Source organism: Spodoptera frugiperda, chromosome 27 (assembly GCF_023101765.2).
Source record: "Spodoptera frugiperda isolate SF20-4 chromosome 27, AGI-APGP_CSIRO_Sfru_2.0, whole genome shotgun sequence".
Lineage (NCBI taxonomy): Eukaryota > Metazoa > Arthropoda > Insecta > Lepidoptera > Noctuidae > Spodoptera > Spodoptera frugiperda.
The window spans coordinates 911,584-932,537 of NC_064238.1; the positions used below are offsets into that span (position 1 = coordinate 911,584).

General features: G+C 35.0%; 1 long non-coding RNA gene across 1 annotated transcript; it reads left to right on the top strand.

Annotated features, from left to right (window-relative positions):
- The first annotated feature begins 5,960 nt into the window (after positions 1–5,960).
- LOC126912603 (uncharacterized) lies at positions 5,961–19,774 on the top strand. The gene is made up of 2 exons (XR_007707297.1): positions 5,961–6,241; positions 19,306–19,774. It is a non-coding gene; the product is annotated as an uncharacterized LOC126912603 (long non-coding RNA).
- Positions 19,775–20,954: the final 1,180 nt, after the last annotated feature.

Below are 20,954 nucleotides of genomic sequence, written 5' to 3' on the forward strand. Positions count from 1 at the left end.
TACCAACCGTATTCTTTTACGTCCAAGCGTTTTGTCAGCCGGGAATATTTCACGAGTTATTCGTATCAATTTGCTTCGAGTGGAAAAAGTTGGCCCCTTCAACGTTTTCTTTTTGTTGGAGACGTATCGTGTATTGGTTTTCGTAATGGCTTTTTGAATGATACCGATGTTTATGAAGTGAATTGAACTTTGTTATTGCTTTACGATGTTATGGGAATACAATGGTTATATTGTCGTTTTAAGGGTGTGTTTTGCATGTATGATGTGTTCAATGACTTTGCTTTTTACTGACAATTTCGTAGCACATAATGCTGTTGAAACGATCGTACATTCTTATATTTTATTGAGGAAATACCAAGTAACAGATTCTCTACTCTATCTTAAGTTTAATAAAATCACCTTAAGGTTTTTAAAACTACATTCCACGTTGGAATTCAGAGAGACGGCAACGTTCGACGAAACCATTTAAAAAACAATTGAATCCTCCGGAATGCAAAATTCTTAGTCCGTAATAATTTTGCAGCCAAAAGCATTTTGTTTTAAATCGAGATTTATTTTGCTACTCTCGAATATTCGCCTCATAATATTTCCGTTCCAGGAATCAACAATGTCTAGATTGTTTTGCTATAAACATTCTTTGAGAATACCCCGCGCAGTGGACCAACTTGTTTTGTTTACCGTACATTACGAACTAAGGAACGTCCTCGGAATAGTTTCTGAATATTTAAGATCGCGTGGTGCAATTTTTGAAATGTGCTTTATGACCAGATGTGGTGAGTTATGGTTTGTAACGACTATTTCGATATCTTGTTTTGAAATTTTTGGCACAGAGGTAGGAATTAAATTATTTTTGCTGCACTTATAACACAAATTAAAAGTACCCATAACCGACGAACAAGCATGAAAAGACTGGTGAGATGTGTAGCGCGTTCGATTCCGGCACGGAACAACTCTTAGCGTGTTCCACAAATTGTTGTTTCTTGTCTGGGTGTCATGCATGTGAAATTGTATATTTGTAAACTCACCCTAATATGGGGCAACGTTTTTTAAAAAGAAAACGAAAAAAACATAGTAATAAATGAATCTGCATAAAACATCCGCGGACTCCAGAATCGAATTACCGACTAGACCTTTTCATTAGGCCTCCATAAAAAACGCGTTAAGAAAAACAAGGAAAAGATATGTACACGTAATTATATATCGCTTATGTTGCTCTCAGCGTTGCCCATTATCTACGTAGGTAGGTATCTTCCTAAAAATAATTTTGAAATAAATATTTCTCTTATAATATATACTTATATAATGCGATTAAGGAAAAGTATTTTTATTGTATGTTGAAACGTATAGCTAGTAGGTATGTATATTGTATGTCGTTTTTATGTTATCTATAAACGGAATCAGATAAATCGGACTTGTTACGGATATTGATTTTTTTTACACGTGGATATTGTTTGACGTAATCTATGTGTGTTTTTTTACCTTGAACTGTCTTGTAAAAGGATAAGCGTGCTTTTCCGCCAGCAACTTCCACCACTCATATTCAATATTACACATAGCTTAGCTCTGGTGGAAACGGACTCAGCTAAGCTATGTTTTTATATGGAAAGATGCGTGCTATGGATATGTGCTATGGATGGCTTCCCTACTATCGATACATTATATTACTACTTTGCGACGGAGCATCTTCGTAGCATATCTTACTTGCACAGCTACATAACTTCATCACATAGTTTTACAGCTTAGCTATTACATCTTCATATCATAGCTACATAGCACATCTTTGGTGAAAAAGCACCGGTAAACTAGGGCTTTCATAATGTGCACATCTGCCTAAGGTTTCAACTGACGCGGAGCGGTGCGGAGAGGAGCTTAGCGGTACACGAATTGACCAATCACTATGCTCGAAATCTCCACCAACAGTCTATGAGTGGCTACTGCTGACCAAAGCAGACTACCACGATAATATTAGTTATTATTCACCTAAAAAGTAAAAATCACTGGTAGTAAACGTAAATTCATTTTCAACAACTCATTTTACATTTAACCCTCCTCAACAAAGACAAAGCGAAGTTTTTTCTTTTGTATACATTAACACATCCATGTTTTCGTACTAACCATATTGTAAAACAGAGGAATATAAATTTTATTTGAATACATTAAAATTCAGGAACATTTCTCGGAGTTCAGTTGCCTCCGTATTCTGGTAATCTGCGTTATAAATGGTATAACTACTATAACCTAAACATCGCTCCATCAACACAGCAAATCTTCAAGAACGTAAGTTGAAAACGTAAAGCGATTGCAGTAAGAGAATCTTAAACAAATGTATCAGATAAAAAGCAGAGATATTTTCATATCTTCTGTTATTAATTTATCTTTACATATTAAACTATAATACACATTTTATTTCAACAATGCTGCATAACTTCTTTCAAGCTTTTGATCGCATTAAAAGTAACACGTTAATTATTATTTATGTTTTTTTCGATTTATTCACACATGAGCCTTTAATATTGGTTGAAACTAGTCGAGTTCCTCTTCAAACAGTTACACGAGTAAGCCAAAACACAATAATTAAGACCATATTTTTTTAGGGTAGGAAGATTTTGTTATATTATTCTGTTTGGCGTTCCTTAGGGATCGTCCTATGCCCAAGTTTCCTCAAATTAATTTCGATATTCCTTAAATGTCCACTGTTTGTAAGTTTGAATATATTAATTTTACAACTTTATGTTCTTCCAAAAAATAATGTTGTTTGACATCCGCGATATTTCTGTGACTTCACCCGCACCATGGCACGTCGCGTTCCCTCCGCCGCTCTCTAATTTTGTATGCTCTGTTGTTTCACCGCATTTATTTTTCTTCGCGGTCTAATTCTCTTTGTTGTCTCAGTCGTTTCGCAACCAAATTTCGCGGAATGAGGTCCGTGGTTGAAATGAAATTGGTATTCGGAATGAATTGGGCTCCTCCGTAAGTTTTGCGGACCCTTGATTTTTAATTCGATTTGTGCTTCGCACGGATGCTGAATATTAACCCACTTTACAATACAACACCAAAACAATGCCTAAGTATATGCCGAGAACTCATAATTTTGGGGAAAAAGAACAAAGTTTTATTTAGGTCCCTTCATTCTTTCGGTACCAGAAGTACCCTAATTATTCTCTTGCCTTTCAAAACAATGTGATTTCTAATTCTAAATTGCAGTTGTTGCAAGCGAATTCATGTCATCAGCATAATTACAAGGAAAATCACAATTTGTCCATACTCTGTATTATACTGTTCCAGAATAATAGTTAACAAGCCTGATCTACTTCAGCAACATTATCTAATTAGCACTAAACAACAGTGAACTAATTCCAGCCAATATGCAAGTCATCATTGCGGCTAACTAATTAAGCCAGCGCTCTCACGCTGAATACGATTCTTCAAATGCTTTTAGTACTGTGGAAATCTTTTCATCGGATTCTGTATTTATACGTTAGACTTTATTATGTTTTGGCTCAGCGCTGACGTCTTTATAATGTGTGTTATGCGCGAATGTGATTAGTCATGCCATTTCTTACGGATGAAGTACTGGATAAATATATAAGATAAACTAGTGATTTTTGAGAATAGAGTCAGTATTTAATTGGGTTTCGATGATCAAAAGAAAATAATAATTGATAAGCTAATGACAAAGAAGTTACAACAATAATTACATTCCAACAAGTACTCGTAACTTACCTGAGCGCCAAATAACAATTCCACGAAGAGCCTGAATCAATCTTTGTACACATCAACAATTACACACAGGAGAAACATCCAACCGAATTATCTCATAACAGAAATAAGTAACATCACAATGATATTATTGTTAGAGACATCAGCAAGACAGATGGTGCGGTCAACGCATGAATATTTCAAGAGTGGCATTAGGACATGGGAAAATAAATATGGCGGACTTGACTGAACGCATTTGTACATAAATCGTGGTACCGGCCGTGTTTGAATTACCAATGAAAGGGACCAAACGCGGGTTATTTATCAGTTAACCGTATATCCATCTCCGTGGCTCGGATAGCATGCTGATTTTATATTGAAAACTCACGGAAGTCATGTACTATTGAATTATAATGAGACTGTAATCTGACATATTGTACCGATCTCTTATCGAATAAATAACCTTTTTATACCAGTAAGTTTTCTCACGTAAAGTTTCCGTAAGCCACATAAGCCGCTACTTAATTGTATCCCAACACAATATCGTTATGAAAAACTTGGCCCTCGTAATATTCTGTTGCGACGGCAGAAAATACTAATTCTTATAACTAGCGGGCAAGTCGCTCACGTTCTCGCCGAGGACGAGACAAATAAAGCAAGACGCTGGTAAACCAGGCCTTGAAATAATAACCGAACCCGAGCCACATGTCGGCCTAATACCGCGCGGCATCTCGTAAAAAATAAGAAGAGGAACCCGCAAAATACTCACTATTACATCTCGTAGAAAAAATTGGAAATACATTTGTTCGAAAGCGAAATCGGACTGCGTGTAGCGAGATCGGTGTCAGACATTTTGATATCACTCTGTATATCTCACACCCGCGCCACGTTACTCCTAGATTCTCAATTCTTTTATGAATAACGTTTATTCAAAAATGATGTTCGTGTTAGTTTCTCGGATGGGGCCGTTTGGTGTTAAAATTGGCAAGCGATCGCGATGTAAGTGATAAATGTTGTATGCAACCGCAGGTGCAGCTAGTCTAAATCGTATTGATGTAGGAAATTGTGATATGTTCTAGGTAAACGATTTATTAAGGAACATTATTCAATAAGTAACTCTTTTTCATCTTACCTAGACTGTTACAAAGTGCCACAACTAAACATTCGATATGTTAGGGTGCTTTTCCACTAGAGATATGCTATGCTACGTTGCTGTGGATGCGTTTGGCTTTCACCAATCAAATTCATGGTGGAAACGGACTCAGCTATGTTTTTTATATGGAAAGATGCGTGCTATGGATGTGTGCTATGGATGGCTTCCATACTATTGATACATCGTATATTCGAGCTGCGCATCTTCATCATACAGCTATTTTGCGGTGGCGCAACTTCATAGCGCATCTTACTCACACAGCTACATAGGTTTACATTAGCGGAAACGGTCACATAGTTTCACAACTTAGCTATTACGTAGGATTGCTACATAGCACATCTCTGGTGGAAGAGCGCCCTCATGATATAAAGCAGGTACCTACATACAAATATTTAACAAATAAAACATTATCCTATCAACCAAGAATGTTGATACAGAAATACCGGTTAAATCCAAAGAAAATTATTTCACACTTTAGAATTATCAGCAGAGTTTCCTTCAACAAAGTCAAGTCAAAGGAGCAAAAGGGGATCTTTAACCACTTGAAGTCATACCCTTCCGAGTTTAAAGATCAGAATAATTATATTAATGACACAAAGAAGAAAGTTTTGTTGGAACACGATACTCCAGCCCGAGGAAAGTGATAACGTTGCTTTGGGTAGCCGTTTCAATAGATACTCGTATAATTTTAATATCATTATCTTTGTGCTTTTACGGACCTTGTTGCTGATTAAAATAAATAAAAATTGAATTAATTTGTGTTAAAATTACTACAGTGGATTTACGTGTTTTTTTTTCAATAAATTCACATTTGGCACATGGATAATGGGCTTCCTCTACCTAAGGGGGTTTGTAATCACCACACTTAGTATGTTGGACATTGCAGTTTCAAAGGCTCAGTCAAAATAGAAATGAAGCTATTTTTAACCGACTTAATAAAATATAATTTCGGTATATTAACCGATTTACTTTAACTTTTGAAAGCGGTTCCCTTTTTTATAAAAAGTTTATATAATTAAAAAGATTTTATTTGATAGCAACTCTGTGTTCATCGCGATAAGCATCAAAATCTCAAAAACTGCTTCTATCCAACATCACGTTGGCCATTTCGACACCAGCAATTTATACTACGCTAACTCAAAAAGCGTACTTTACAGTAGAGGCGTTTAAAGGTAAAAACGTGATAACTTTTACATTAATTAAGATACTTTTTTGAAATTTGGTATGCTTAATATTTAATTTATTCATTGTAATATCTCATATTTATATTTCCTTAATTATTTCTATTTTTTGATTTAGCGCAAGTTAGCCGTATATAAACGTAATTCATCAAAAAAATGTTACATCTTATACACGTCTAACTAATGTTAGCGTAGTGTAGTACGGGAGGTCGTAGTGCATAATCAATCATCTGATGCATATTTCAATATTTTATAAAGAACATGTACTTACTTACAAAAAGAATAGTCAACGTACCATTAATAAACTAATTAATACGTTAACACATAAGTATTTACTATGTAAAAGTCGCTAAGTAGGTCATTTTACAAACGAACAAGTATACACACGAACGCACTAAACTACGCTAACTATGAGTTAGTGCAGTGTTGCACGGATTTTGACCAAAGTGATCTCCGCGCACACTCCGCTAATAATAGTTGGCGTAATATAAATCGAGTGATTTCAAAAAGTACCTTTACTTAGCGTTTTATAAGATTTGTAACTTTCTTATTTTTGTATATTTCTTCTCAATTTTTTTATGACGTATGTAAACACACATTTTAAGCAACTTGGAATAAAAAAAGTTTTTTCCAAATTTCGAGTTAGCGTAGTATAAATTGCTGGTGTCGATTTGAGTTCTCAAGGTCAAATCGTTCAATTAAGATTTCAAAACTGGCAATTTAAAAGAAACATACTCGAAACTTTTTACTTCAGATTCCAATATTCCCAAAGCTGCCGAGTTCTTGCGAAATTTTGTTACAATTGTTTCACATAAAGATCTTTGATTCGAGAATGAGTTGTTTACAAACACGAAGTCATCGGGAACTGTTGGTAACGAAGGGTCGGGACTTTAGAAGCAAAAAGTTGAGAGTTTCATTAGGAACTTGATTAAGTATGTAAATGTGCCTACAAGTTTCCCCGTTCGAAGTCAGTGGACGCTGAAATTTTTAACTCTTACGTAAATATTTTCTTGTCAATGTAAAGGGCGAGTTTTGAAGTACTGCAACCTTCTTTGGGTTCATATTTACAAGAATAACGCACAACAAGTTTACTGAGAATAAAATCGACGAATTATTTATAGCTCTAAATATACCCTGCGTATCTTTTGATATTAATTAAGTAGCTGTTAAAATCTTCATGTAAATGAATATTTCAATATTTATCAAGGCAAAACAAAGATCATTTTAAGCTGCAGAAAATCAGATGAAACTGTCCTCTTAACAATAATTGTCTGGCCCCTGGCCTTTGTACATTTCAAATCCCTAACAAGATCTCAAGAAAAGTCATTAGAAAACACGTTCGCGAAGCTTTTATTTTCGATTTTAGCCCACTCACTGTTCCACTCAGTTGAACGCCGAGGTAGATTCATTGTTAGCGCCCACTTTACTACAAAAAACCACTTGAGCAGCATTCGCTAATGAAATAAAAATCTCTACTACAAACCCGTGAAACGCTCCAGTATTGTGTTTTTCGTTATGGATATAACTGGCTCTTCCTGCGGTTTTGCTCGTGTGATTTACGATGTTTGTGGGAAGAGTAAAAGTTCAGTACCATTTTCGGAAAATGCATCCGATAAATTTTAATAAAAGAATGGTTCTGAACTAGTGCTGATAGTGTGCGGAAAAGAAACGGTGTAGGTTTTAGCAAATTTTTATGTTATAAGCCGGTAAACGAGCAGATAGATTGCCTGATGGTAAGCAATCGCTGCCGTCCATGGACACACGAAACAGAGGCGTTACAAATGCGTTGTCGGCCGTTGGGGTTAAGAATTTAAGGGTTTTTGGGGAATCGGGGATCGGTAACCTTATTCCTCACACAACGGAAAACAATGCAAGCGTTGTTTCACGTCGGTTTTCTGTGAAGCCGTGGGATCCGGTCGAATCGGACCATTCGTGTCGAAGCATGTCTTATAAGAAAGTGTAAAAAATAAAATTGCAAGGAACTTTTACTTTCATCTGATTTGAGAAAGTAATTACACTTTTTGGTCTTCGTTTACCCTTTAGATAGACCAAACGTTTAAATAAGTGCGACCAAGTCTGAACGCTGTCTGTGCTAATTAATGTAATGTATGATACAAGCTGCAATATAGTAAGTGATATATTGATCTTCAGTACCCAGGGAATATTGAATTTAAACATCCCCACTAAGTGATTAAATTCTCTTTATCCTTCCTAAGTGATTATCTCTAAGGGATGGGGGAAGTAAGGTTGATAAATACATTCGAGCAGTTATTCTAATCAGCGAGGCTGTTCTATAACTGCCAATCCGAAACATTCGAAGTGAGTTCCAACGCATTCTTGTCCGTCATTGGTCAAGATTATTCTAACAACATATTTTACTTACAATGTTTAGATACAATTACAGAATAAACTGAACACATTTGACAAGTATTTAACACAATGTTAATATCTTAGATTGAGCATTGTGAGCTTCTTTTCATAGTCCACTGCTAGGTAAAGGTCTCCTTTCAAATCTTTGACCACAGTGGATTAAATCAGGCGATCAATTCACTTGATTTGTAACTCATTAGAAGCATATGTTCAGCAATAGATATTTAGTGGCTGATACTATCTACAACGATCAGATGATGATGTATTATCATGTTGCTTAATCCTGAATTTAATCATTTATGTATTGAATGTAATGGCAAACAATACGGTATCAGAGAGAGTAAATTTTGTACGGTAAGCACGATTTAGAATTTCGAGCTGTTGTTGATAAATGGCCTTACCTAGTTACCTATTCGAAGTTTAAACCTGAATGCTACTTATGTACTTAAGTTATGCTAATGGCCAAGTCAATGATGCAGTTTCAATGATGTTTATTTTTCATGTAATTATTGTTAATATATGCCAAGTGAGGTGATTATTGCAATCTTCTTATGTAGACGAGGCTCATAGTCCAGTAGCTGATATTCGTGACCTGTTAATGATAATTTCCTTAAACAAAACTTAATACATGGTGCCACAATAGTACAGTGTCACTATCAAATCTATAGAATTTCATATTCACTCGTCGGACTAACATGTAAATGCCATTTGTCTAGGTTAGCCAGTCTATTTCGAATCCCAGCTAATTGAGTATATCAACAAAACCTTGTTTATTTTCGAGGTTGTGGACTTGCAGTGGTTTTGACCTGTTATTCTTTGATTATGGGCGACTGTTGAGATGCGGGCACGGCGCCGCCTCCGGCCGGCTGCCTTTGATCCCGACTCACCTGCGTCTAATTTTACTTACTAGGTCACCTTTGGCGCAGTCTCACTTTTCTTTTTTTTTTTAAGAAAACGAGACATTTCGTTTGTTTTTGTTTTAATTCTAGAAATTGTTATTTGATTATCGATTTGATGTCAAACTGTTTCATTGGTTTCGGGTATCTATCGTCTTGAGTTAGTTAGGCATGCTTGTAGTGTAATTTATTGGTCAAAATATAACAGGCAAAAATTAATTTGGAGACAAGAACGCAAAACTTCTACTAATGTTTTATTCCAAAATATGTTAACATAATGGTGCTCCCACACAGCGGTTATATAACGTTATACAACAATGTGTAACAATAACATTTGTGTTTAAACAAATTATAACAGTGGTTGTAGAGTATGTTACATGCTGTTATAAATGTTACACAATGTTGTATAACGTTATATAACTGCTGTGTGGGAGCACCTTAAAGTAAAAAATAAAACTTAATTACACTTGGCACTCCTGTTGTCGGAAGAGGCTCGGGATGTTATTAAAATACACCTACAGTACCTACACCCTCTTCGTACCAGTTTGATAGACCACATGCTGGGCAGAAGCACCCTCTCTGTCTAACTTCTTGTCATGTTTTCCAATATATACAACCCCTAAGTCTTTTGCGACACTTAGGGGAGTTTGAACGTCAGGAGTACTCAAATAAAAAAATAGACTTAAAGATTTAGGTTTTGAATTATAACGAAATATTTTAAACGCGTAAATATTAACCAGTATTGTTAATATTACATTAACACACCGCATGTCAAAAAAATACGTGTAGGTATAAGTGGAATTAAAACTAAAAATCTTACTGAATTGTTAGTGTAGCATAGATTTCCGCTATGTAACGCCTGATTCTATCCCGTAAATATTTACTTATTTTTATTAAACCCACAGTGCAACTCTACTTCATGAACATTGGTCCATCGAAGTATATCAAAATATCCCCAGCGTTCGTTATTGACTTAAAATCGTGAACAACGTTAAACTTGATCAACGGAGTTCTCAAACCGACGCATAATACCGTCCAAGTTGAATTAGTTCGGCTTGTGGCCACCGGACATAACCGGACACCACCGGATTTTACCGGACCACGGACTTGAGAACGACTGGATCCAACTAGCAATCTGCAATCTTCACATGTATATCGTATGAAGTTGTATTATTAGATTTGTTGTTTTTGATTGAAAATTTAATATACATTTACAAAATTAATAATCATGCATTTTTATTTTATGATAGAAGATAACTCGATACTGATTGAATGATGCATTGACCATAACCATCACTTATAAATATTAGAAAGACGTCCGCGACTCTATCTAAGTTCTCATACAAGAGACTTGAATGTGAATCTACACTCAAATATAAAAAGCTAAAGATTTTTTTTGTTTGAACGCGCTAATGTCCGGAACTATCGTACCGGTTCGAAGTAAAAATATTGTTGTGTTGACACAAGTGGTGAAAACATCACGCTACAGTTAATCTGGGCTGAGCAGAGCGAGTGAAACCGCGCGAAAGTAGTATAAGCGTCACATAATATTTTAAGTTTAAAAGATCTTCTTCATCCCACTCCTTAGAAGCACATAGACATTGTATCGGCTGCAATGCAACTGCTTTAACTTGTCATATTTCAATGGATATTGTACTAAACATTTAGAATGCAAGTTTACTCAACAAGGTTTTCTTGAAAATCTTGGTAATTATTTTATGTAACAAAGTATTGTAATACTGCCCAGATGTCCATAAATTTTCAAGGACCTAGTGGCCATAGTTACCTAGCAAGTTAGTGGCACTCAGTCTCAGTTGCATCGTTAATTGCAACGACCCACACTAGGTCAGTGATGCTCAAAATATGTAGACACTATTTATCAGAACATTGTATGGGTACTTCAGTTGACTGTTCACTAAAGAGTTTTCTTAGCTGTTTAGAGTAGGATTAAATGTCATCGCATACATAAACGGCCAGGACACGATACGGCTCTGGCTCGGCGTATTTTTGCTTTGGAAACAATATAAAAAGGCTGTAAGTGCGCTGCCAGCGTGCGCACCGCGTGCTTACAGCTCTTTTGTAATGATGTTATGAAATATGTCATACAACATAAGATTTAATGTTTAAATTTAAATGATAAGTTAATTGCTGGGTTGGAACGGTGCCGTTTAAATGTGATATTACTTTAATATTTACTAATGTATTATTTTGTAAGCCTGGTTACTATTGTCCTAATCAAAGAAAATGCAGAATTTTGATATTGAAAAAAGATACCGTGGTCAGTGGTTTAAATACCGCTGCATGACTGATATATTTATTTTATCAGTTAAAAGCAACAATACAACTTACTCAAAATCTCGCTTTTTTCACAAAAGTTTGACAATCGCTGTGAACTTATACACTCTGTGTCGAAACGACCCACGTGTTTATGTATTATTATGTTAAGAACGTCATATAATTATTTTATTCGTTTAAGTTTAGAGTCTGTAACATATTGCATTGTACATGAACCCCCACTTCTAACGATTCTCAAGGAAATGTACGAAATTTGAAATTAAAATTTTAGTCAGAAAATATACCGACTGCACGGTTAGCGCCGTCGTTGGGCAACTGGCTGCCGGGTTTGAATCCCGCACAGTGCAAGTCTTTGTGTGATCCACAAATTGTTGTTTCGCCAATAATTCTTTGCTCGAGCCCGGTAGTCGCACTTGCAACAATATTTTCTATACTTAAAGAGGAATATACGCTATGCTAATGATTCTATTGATAAAGAAATTAAGAAATAATGATTCTATTAATAAAGGAATAATTTTTGTGATTACATTCTGTACCTACCATTCGTGTACTATAGGGATGTATTAAAACCCCTTGTTTATTATTTTAATCTTATCAATCCCATGGTAATTTCGTGCTACTAATGCATGCCATGCGTTCTCGTAATCCATTAGTTTAGTATGCTATTATTGGATTATCAACGCTTATAAAGATATTATGTAATTTTATTACTATTTATTTTCATATTATTAGACTATAGAATTTATAAGATAGTTAAACACGAGGTAAATTTAAGTGTGGGAGAGCTGCCCGGAGTGATACCACATCTTCACAGAAAACAGACTTCACAAATAACACTTACGTTGTGTTTCTTTGTGCGAGTGAGGTTACCGGAGATCCAATTTTTTTTTTTTCTGTTTTTTTTTTAAAATATTAATTAATAAATGTTTGTATTACTTTATATTTGTTTTAATTTTTGATTTGTTTTTGGTGAATCGTGCCCGGTGCAAAATAAATATTTTTTCTTTCTTTCTTTCAATTATCTTCCCAATTTTCATAATCCCCGATTCCTCAACAAACCTTAAATTCCTAACCCCCAAAAGACGGGCAACGCTCAGGTGTTTCGGGTGTCCATGGGCGGCGACAATTGCTTACCATTAGGTGATCCGTCTGATCGTTTACCGGTTTATACCATAAAAAAAAATTATGCCAAATATTCTTTCATTGAAATATTTCAGAATTGTTAAAATATTCCAAACTTTTGTGTGTCCATCACAATATTCAGTGACTTGATAGCCAATTAGAAAGCCAAGACTCTCGTCTATACCTTAGGTGGCTCTCGTTACGAGAGCGATCAAAGGTTTGAACTATAATGGACTGGTGTCCAAAGTTGCAATACGTATTGTTATGAAGTTCCTGGATCTCGAACTTGGATTAATCTTGATTGGGAATCTAAAGAATGTAGTAGAAAGTAACAATGTGAATGATATGCATGAAAGAGACTTCAGAAACGAAAATATGGCTCATTTAGGTTTACTGAAAAACTAGGTCCATAGTTTTTTTATCAAACTTTTATTTAAATTTGGCGTGAAAAGCTAAACTTTTCAAGTAAGCTAAAGAGAAAACTCGGAAACTAAAAATACTCTTTCAAAATATTCGATTGCATGAAAATGCCATTAATAAAAAGGACATTATTGTCCATATATATAAAGTTGGTTGCGCCATTATTCTGTGAAATCATAGTACAACGTCGTTACCCCAGAGCTACAGGTATTTCCTAGAACGTAACAAACATTGAGTGAGAACATTGAATATGCATCAGGGGTTGAGCTCCAACTATTTATTGTTCCAACTGGATAGTTATTATTTTAGTCAATAGTTTGCGTCGAACGATCAACTTCGTGTATTTATAACCTCGACGGACGGAACTGTTGCTACATAATAGAGTGGCCTGACAAACAAAAGGGCAGAAAATATAACATGGCTAACAATGTTTCAAATAACATTCGGAATATTCAGTCGCGTTCAAACGCTGACCCACGATACTTTATCATTCCCAAAATGAAAATATTGAAGCCTACGTTTATCAAAATTTAAATTTTCGATCACGAGTATAATGTAGGTCGTACGTTTAAATTCTAAAATGCAATTTGTGTCGGCAGAGGGCAGAGTGGGTGAGGTCTGAACTCCATTAGAATTTATGATACATGTAGGGGCCAAGAGTAATTAAAAGAGCCCGCAGAGGGAAATAACACACCGAAATACTGTAAAGTTATGGTATTATACTGGTGGAGCTACTTTGATAAATGGACTTGTTGTTCTGAAGAGGTCGATGACCAACTATTGTTATGTTGGAACTAGGATTTCGAGGGCCATGGGTTAATGGTTAAGATTTTCTGGTACAAAAATATGAAGTTGCACAGCTTAATCTATATAAAAAATCCCAAATTCACCACAGTCAGATATCAAGTTCAACTTTTAATGTTAAGCACACATGAATCTGCTGCAACTGCAATTGCTGCGACTGCATGGTTGGCGCGGCAACCGACTGTCGCGCAACGACAAGCGGTTTCGGCCTACACGCATCTACGATACAGGAGAAAATCCTAGTGTGTTTTTCTTCAATTAGTTGAAAAGTACTAATTAATGAATTATTTATTTTATTCGAGAGTAACCATCAGGAGACCTAAATCATAACTTCTGAAAAATGGGTACATGTGTATAGTATAAGAGTATTTCCAAGTATTAACTATTCCATTGTTAAAAGAAGAATATTTTTTTAGTTTGTACATAATCCAGTTACAAGTCGATACTGTTCAAAGAAAACTTATTTCATGCAATTGATTGGAAGTATTATTAGGGATAGTTTCGATATCTGGGAATGTCGAGTTTCAAGTTGCACAGTTGTGAGTATTATTGGGTTTCTCAGTCGCAAGCTTAGAGGATGGAGTTTGGAATTGTGTCCTATTGCATGACACTAATAATGTTGTTGGGAAATTGATGTATTTTGTGCATGTAAGTGCTTAATTTTGAGATAAAAGCTATGTAAGGATTCGTTGATACGTTGGTCCATAATAATAATTATTGGAGGTGCGCTTTTACTCTGTGGATAAAAAATAATTATTAATAGGATGAAATAACGTTTTCAAATAACGTATCTCCTTAAGTAACTTGTAATGAGGTCCCTAATGAGGTCATGAGGAGATGTGCCCAGTGTATGGCAATAGGCTCACCCCCTATTACATTGGACTTATAACACAAGTGATGAAAAGTGGGTGTACATTGTAAAGCGGCATTTCGTACCGTAATGTGCATCTCTGCCTACCTCTTCGGGGATAAAAGGCGTGACGTGAAATCCCAAAAACAGAATTAATGAAAATTTAACTATCGATTGCCATTTTAAAGATAAACCAGACAAACAAAGTGTAGCCACAGAATCCAATATTGTGTTCCAGTAAAACAGTATCGCGCTTAAAGAAATCTGGGCCCGCAGCACTTCTATACACAATTAAGAGCCTTTTATAGTCAGCCGTATGGCCGTTTTTTATTACGGAACGTTTAAATAATTTTATGAGATCGCGTTGCCGAAATTACCCCATTAACTTTTTAAACAATCTCATTTTGAAATTTTACTTTCGCACGAGATTTTGTTTTAAATGCTAAGTGTGTTTCTAGTAGGATTATTTACCAGGACAATTTCTGTAGTGGTCGACATTTTCGTTATAAAATTTGTCCTAAAAGTGCTTCTAGATTGCCTCTAAATAAATGTTGTGATTGCGTCTTTCAATTAAGGTTTTGTTTTATCGGATTTCGCTTTTCTCGGGACTGTACTCACACAATACTGAAATTTTGATAGTTCTATATTAACATAAATTCAGGTTAAACTTAAAATAAACAAGATATAATCTCAGCATGAATTTTATTAAACCATATTTTTATCACTCACACTACGAAACACAACGCAAGCGTTATTTCGAGTCGGTTATCTGTGAGGCCGTGGTATCACTCGTGCCGAATCATGGCTCGCCTACACTTAAAAAATATCGCTCACTTAAATTAGTATCGAATGAAGTAAAACTGTCGCTATCGATCAAAAAGTCATAAGTTCAAGTTGATTATAAAAAAAATACTTAAAAAAATATTATTAAAATCAACAATTGAAAATGTCACGGGCAACTTACAAATTATTATATGATATCTAAAGAGAGAACTAAAAATGGAATCTTTTTCAATTTCGAAGCTATAGAGCAGCGATTAATATTTCTTATTACTTTTTCCATTTTAATAGCACAAAGAGAAAATGAACTTGTTGAAATTAATGAGGAGGGTTCGTTAACGCATCTCTTATGAATCGAAACATTTATTAATGACAGGTTCTTCTGTGATTTTATTTTATCTGACTAAGTGGGTTTTGATTGGATTGAACCTTTTTCTGTATAAATAAAGGGCGTAAAGCTTAGGTCGTATGTTATTTTAGACTTTTGAACTTCGAAGAATCTTAAAATATTTTTAGTAATGTATGACTTATTTCTTGAAGTTCTTTGTTTGAATTTATTTATCAAGTTCTCCGTTTTAGTTATTTATAATGTCATATTTTTTAGAGTCGAAATATGTATACGACATCGACGAAATGGAGGCTAAAATGTCTTCGACGATTAAATTTTTGTACGTAATCACAACATGATGAAACAACGAAACACACCACAAACCAAACCCAAACTCTAAACCCCTAATAATTTGTTTAACAGTTGAAACGCTCCATAAACTAACAAAAAACGAATAGAAACGAAAGTATGGACCGATATTGCGGTTCTGCACAATCGTAAGGAGGCACACATGACGATCGTAAAAAATGTGAATGGCATATTGAAATATTTCTCGCGACCCTTTTTCTGGCCAATTTTCCTCGAAGCTCTATGTAACAGCGATATAAATCTGACTCGCAGCCCGTTACGGCTTCTATTTGTGTGTTTATGGTAAGATCGAGCCGTTTTTTGGTAATATTTGAAGATCGGATCGTGGTAAGGTAGGTGATGTTATTGGTACAATGTCAGCGGAGATGAGACTTTAGAGCGACAGCAGTGATGGTCGGTTATTAGCTAACATGCTAAAAGGGGACTTGTATTTCATCCTTGAGTTGAGGCTGAGCGAAATGTTTAAGAATATTTGAAAAGGACATCGGGCGTTTTTTACCCGATTTTTTAAAAGTCGCGAACATAAACCAAAATATTTTTAAATGATAGTGTTTGCAATCATATTTAATATTGTGTAGTTATTTTGATTCACAAAAATGGGAAAATGGAAATAATTAGTAAAATAAAAATGATATTTTAAGTTGACTATTTTTCCTAATTACTAAACGACCGCTCAGTAAGTTAAAATATCACTCCGTGGTATTTTTGTAAACCCAATCAGACTAAATCCGTCAAGTTGATGTGCATGTTTCGTTCTCACTCTCGCCCATAGTCTTAAAACTGGTATTATGTTGCGCTCGCGCAGGTAGCTAGCTTATCTTACTACATCGCAGTCCTTCGTCATCATCATCGCAGTCCTTCGCCAAAAGTTAAGAGAAAAATATGTTGTTTTTATTATTTTTGATTCCCTTTTTCCTCTTCAATTATTGCCCAAAAACATTTATAAATATTTTTTAAATGTCCAATTTCTCCTTATTGCCACGACCCACAGATATGGGAACTATACCATTGTGAACTAGATTTAATTGCCTATCCACCGTACCTAATTTTATTTTTGTTCGCCGTAGGTAAGTGTCCCATACAAAAATGCCCGATGTTCTTTGAACCAGTGTAGTACTTGTTAGCTTGCAAATCTGCCTTGTCCCTACACATAATATTTTAGAGCAACTGACAAAATTTTAAAGTGAGATTCATGAGTCATCTTGAGACGAAAGTGACAGTTTTTTTTTTCAAAATATCTGCATATAGTCCAAATAACATTTACAACTGCTGCGCTACTACTCGTAGTTTTTAAATGGTAATCCTCTTCAATACATTGAGCAAAGCTTTATTTCAGCTGTGATCGACCTGAAACTCCACCACGTCGGTATATGAGAAAATTTTGCATTTTATGCAATTGCAATTTTACCGAAGACTTGTACTTTATGAATAAGATTTGTTTTACTATTGAAGTACAGATTGAGAGACAGTCTTATAGATACTAGTTATTTTGTTAGACATACCTACTAGTTTATTTGTCAAGCTGGTACACTAAACCTGAGCTATATTTAAGTAAATATTTTTAGTTATTCAAAACATAATAAAAACCTATTGTGTAAATAGAACAATAGGATAGGATTATAGGATCATTGTATCAATAATTAAAAACCTACATGATGTTTTTATTAAATAAAACATAAATATAACTATTTGTATTTTTTCTACACCTCACAAGCTACTCGAATTGTCTACTAGGCAATAACGTCTAATTGAAGTTTAATAAAAAAAAAATACCTTATTTACTTTAATTTGTTTACAAACCCCCTTATCTTTACAAACAATAAGGGTCAAAGTCCCATAAAGCCGTCTTAATCAATGGCGAAGCAAAATAGACCTAACACCATTAAACGTCTAGTCCGGTGAGTGTTCGGTCGAGATACAGCCGTTTAATGGGCCGGCTATGGCAAAAACAACGCTGTTGCAACCCAAATTATAATATTGGAGTTCCAATTGCACAAGTTTGTACAATTTGCTACTTCGCACTATCGTGGACGCGCGGTTCGAACTCTCTGTAATGGTGGCAGGTTTAATACTCGACGGGTTACTGTTTTAATATGATTATTGTGTGGAAATTAAAAGGTATGTATGTTTAATTATTATGTTATTGTTTATAATCCCCGAATTAATAATCTCTTATCAAAACGTCCGTTATAATTGCCATGTGGTATGGTGACACTCGAGTAGGTAGAATACATTTGCTACCACATGCTGTATAATCTTGCTGTCGTAAGATCCTAGTAAAGGATTTTTTGGGGGAAGTTCGATGACTTCTCCCGCCTCGGGCGCGGCGAGAAGGAGTGTCAGACTGACTGACTAAAAATCACCCTGTTCTTACTCTTGCTTTTCGAGCCGGAGCCCCGGTAACCAACCCGCTAGGCAGTCCGCAGGGACTATATACGCCACATCGTGTGTCGTAGAATGCTGCTCATGAATATAAGCCTTTAACATGGCCTGAAACTAGTCGAGTTCCTAGTCAAATAATTATGTAAGTCAAAAACATAATAATTAATTTCTGACCTTAATGTGAACGCTTGTGGGAGTGAAAGAACAATTTTAAAATGTACTGTAATAAAAAAAGTTAAAAATAATACTGAAAGGTTAGCACTCGTAGGTAATATACCTTGGGGATGTTTGAATAATGAAATAAGTATTTTAAAATGACGGGCTTATTTCTAAAAGATGTCATTAGTTTGGTCTTAATTCCAACACCAAAATATTTCGACACCAGCAATTTATACTACGCTAACTCAAAAAGCGTACTTTACAGTAGAGGCGTTTAAAGGGAAAAACGTGATAACTTTTACATTAATTAAGATACTTTTTTGAAATTTGGTATGCTTAATATTTAATTTATTCATTGTAATATCTCATATTTATATTTCCTTACTTATTTCTATTTTTTGATTTAGCGCAAGTTAGCCGTATATAAACGTAATTCATCAAAAAAATGTTACATCTTATACACGTCTATCTTATGTTAGCGTAGTGTAGTACGGGAGGTCGTAGTGCATGATCAATCATCTGATGCATATTTCAATATTTTTATAAAGAACATGTACTTACTTACAAAAAGAATAGTCAACGTACCATTAATAAACTAATTAATACGTTAACACATAAGTATTTACTATGTAAAAGTCGCTAAGTCGTTCATTGTACAAACGAACAAGTATACACACGAACGCACTAAACTACGCTAACTATGAGTTAGCGCAGTGTTGCACAGATTTTGACCAAAGTGATCCCCGCGCACACTCCGCTAATAATAGTTGGCGTAATATAAATCGAGTGATTTCAAAAAGTACCTTTACTTAGCGTTTTATAAGATTTGTAACTTTCTTATTTTTGCATATTTCTTCTCAATTTTTTTATGACGTATGTAAACCCACATTTTAAGCAACTTGGCATAAAAAAAGTTTTTTCCAAATTTCGAGTTAGCGTAGTATAAATTGCTGGTGTCGATTTGATCTTTGTAATGAGAAATATGAGTAACAATGTGATTAATATAACATAAAAAAAAAAATTTTTGAGGTTTTCTATCGTATTTTTCTCGTTATCAAAAAACCTATCATGTAACGAATGAACAGTATTATTATAATTTGATTTATTTTCATCCTAAACCAGTGAGTATCAAATATTATGAATTGTTTGTTTTCCTTGTTTAAAAATAATTCTGGGATCCTGGGATTTCTATTTATAAAACCACAAACACAGATAATATTTTCTTGTGATATTAATCTACATAAATAATTATACTCATATAAGTGTGGGAGAGCCATGCTTCGGCATGAATGGGCCGGCTCGACCGGAGTGATACCACGACCTCACAAAATACCAACGTGAACCAATGTTTGGGTGAGGTTACCGTAGGCCCAAATTCCAAATCTCCGATTCCCCAACAATCCTTAAATTCCTAAGCCCCAAAAGACCAGCAACGCACTTGTAACGCCTTTGGTGTTTCGGGTGTCCATAGGCGGCGGCGATTGCTTACCATCAGGTGATCCGTCTGTAAAATTTTATATGAGAAATAAAACCTGGTTAATCGTACATAATTGACAAAAGTATCAAACAAAAATAACTATATCTTATCACATAATAACATTGGTACTGAAACGTAAGTTATTTGTTACAGTTTAGGTTCACTGTCAAAATATTATCCCTTATACTCACCTATACCTTACTCTAAAATGGATTTTTAATAACCGACTACCCGAAAGGTAAAACCTTACGAGCGTAGCCCTAATCCAAAACTAATTAAAACTTTGAAGAATCTCTTCATTTTCATTAATTTTAACATTTTGCATGATTCATTATTAGTATGCAAGATTCATTACTCTTGCTTGGGGTAAGTAGAGACATGTCGTGCATACATTGACTGCAAGGTTAGAGAAATGGATGGGTTACCGACTTTTGTGCAATATGTTGAATTTTCGATTTTTTCGTTTTAACGATTAACGAGCAGACGGATCACCTGATGGTAAGCAATCGCCGCAGTTAATAAATCTACTTTTTTAAGCGTTGCTTGACATTCTAGGTGCGTTTAAAAACATACAAGTTCACATACACATGACACCCAGACCCGATACAAGAATTTGTCAGGAGGAATCTCCGTGCGGGAATCGAACCCGTTACACGTCTCGCTGCAGCC